This window comes from Chlorocebus sabaeus, chromosome 7 (assembly GCF_047675955.1).
Source record: "Chlorocebus sabaeus isolate Y175 chromosome 7, mChlSab1.0.hap1, whole genome shotgun sequence".
Taxonomy (NCBI): domain Eukaryota; kingdom Metazoa; phylum Chordata; class Mammalia; order Primates; family Cercopithecidae; genus Chlorocebus; species Chlorocebus sabaeus.
Window position 1 is genome coordinate 1,164,603 of NC_132910.1, and position 2,667 is coordinate 1,167,269.

The window sequence follows — 2,667 nt, forward strand, 5'->3', positions numbered from 1 at the left end:
ACAAAAAAATAACAAATAATAATATGGTCCCAGATCACAGCATGCTTAAAACTAAAGGTAAAAAGACTGAAATGTAAACACAAAAAGATACTATGAATGTAGGACATAATATGGTTGACCACAGAAGATGACAATGAAAAGGATATGACAGAGTTGAGTGATAAAGTTTGAGTGGAAGCTCACAGGGTAGACTTGAGGTGAACATTTTAGGTGAAGGAACAGAGAGTGCAAGGGCATAGAGATATGAATCTTATGTGTCCATAGAGCTGTAAATGGTTTGAAATGTCTAGAACATAGGTTATTTGTTGGAGAGCGAGAAGAGATAGTGGAGGGGTTGGCCTAAGACAGGGACACATGCAGTTTATTTATAGAAACTTGAAGAAAAGAGAGTTTGGGGCACAGATGAAGAGAAGTTCAGAAATATGATGATGGAATTGTAAATATTCTTTAGTGATGTCTTCCATTTTCTCAGTGGAATACTACAGTTATCAACTAGGAGTAAGGATGAGTCAGATGGTGCTGGAAGTTTGAGGAGAAAAATGGTATGAAATCATTTTCTAGAAAAATGATAAAACATCAGTAGAGGATGGATTTTAAAAAAGATCTTGGCGGCAACTGGGAGACATCGCGCGTCATTAGCGTCACCAGGTGGCGGCTGGGGCCGAGCTTCCGGATACCTAGTGAGGCCCAGGGATGACAAATGAAAACAATAAGCTGTTTCCTAGACAAACTGCTGCCTAGGTATAAACTCAGCCTGAGATTCCAGAATATTCTGTGTATTGACCACCACAGCAAGAAGAAAAACTCCATGTAGGACTGAAATATGTTTACAGAAGATGGCCGAATAGGAACAGCTCCAGTCTCCAACTCCCAGCGCGAGCGACACAGAAGACCGGCGATTTCTGCATTTTCAACTGAGGTACTGGGTTCATCTCACTGGGGAGTGCCAGACGATCGGTGCTGGTCAGCTGCTGCAGCCCGACCAGCGAGAGCTGAAGCAGGGCGAGGCATTGCCTCACCTGGAAAGCGCAAGGGGGAAGGGAATCCCTTTTCCTAGCCAGGGGAACTGAGACACACAACACCTGGAAAATCGGGTAACTCCCACCCCAATACTGCACTTTAAGCAGACAGGCACACCAGGAGATCATATCCCACACCTGGCCGGGAGTGTCCCACACCCACGGAGCCTCCCTCATTGCTAGCACAGCCGTCTGTGATCTACCGGCAAGGCAGCAGCGAGGCTGGGGGAGGGGCGCCCGCCATTGCTGAGGCTTAAGTAGGTAAACAAAGCCGCTGGGAAGCTCGAACTGGGTGGAACTCACAGCAGCTCAAGGAAACCTGCCTGTCTCTGTAGACTCCACCTCTGGGGACAGGGCACAGTAAATAATAACAAACGCAGCAGCTCTGCAGACGCAAACGACTCTGTCTGACAGCTTTGAAGAGAGCAGTGGATCTCCCAACACGGAGGTTGAGATCTGAGAAGGGACAGACTCCCTGCTCAAGTGGGTCCCTGACCCCTGAGTAGCCTAACTGGGAGACATCCCCCACTAGGGTGGAGTACATCCTCCACACCTCACAGGGTGGAGTACATCCCTGAGAGGAAGATTCCAAAGCAAGAATCAGACAGGTACACTCGCTGTTCAGAAATATTCTATCTTCTGCAGCCTCTGCTGCTGATACCCAGGCAAACAGGGTCTGGAGTGGACCTCAAGCAATCTCCTACAGCTACAACCTACAGCTGAGGATCCTGACTGTTGGAAGGAAAGCTATCAAACAGGAAGGACACCTACACCAAAACCTCATCAGTACATCACCATCATCAAAGACCAGAGGCAGATAAAACCACAAAGATGGGGAAAAAGCAGGGCAGAAAAGCTGGAAATTCAAAAAATAAGAGCGCATCTCCCCCAGCAAAGGAGCGCAGCTCATCGCCAGCAACGGATCAAAGCTGGACGGAGAATGACTTCGACGAGATGAGAGAAGAAGGCTTCAGTCCATCAAATTTCTCAGAGCTAAAGGAGGAATTACGTACCCAGCGCAAAGAAACTAAAAATCTTGAAAAAAAAGTGGAAGAATTGATGGCTAGAGTAATTAATGCAGAGAAGCTCACAAACGAAATGAAAGAGACGAAAACCATGGCACGAGAAATACGTGACAAATGCACAAGCTTCAGTAACCGACTCGATCAACTGGAAGAAAGAATGTCAGCGATGGAGGATCAAATGAATGAAATGAAGCGAGAAGAGAAACCAAAAGAAAAAAGAAGAAAAAGAAATGAACAAAGCCTGCAAGAAGTATGGGATTATGTAAAAAGACCAAATCTACGTCTGATTGGGGTGCCTGAAAGTGAGGGGGAAAATGGAACCAAGTTGGAAAACACTCTTCAGGATATCATCCAGGAGAACTTCCCCAACCTAGTAGGGCAGGCCAACATTCAAATCCAGGAAATACAGAGAACGCCACAAAGATACTCCTCGAGAAGAGCAACTCCAAGACACATAATTGCCAGATTCACCAAAGTTGAAATGAAGGAAAAAATCTTAAGGGCAGCCAGAGAGAAAGGTCGGGTTACCCACAAAGGGAAGCCCATCAGACTAACAGCAGATCTCTCGGCAGAAACTCTACAAGCCAGAAGAGAGTGGGGGCCAATATTCAACATTCTTAAAG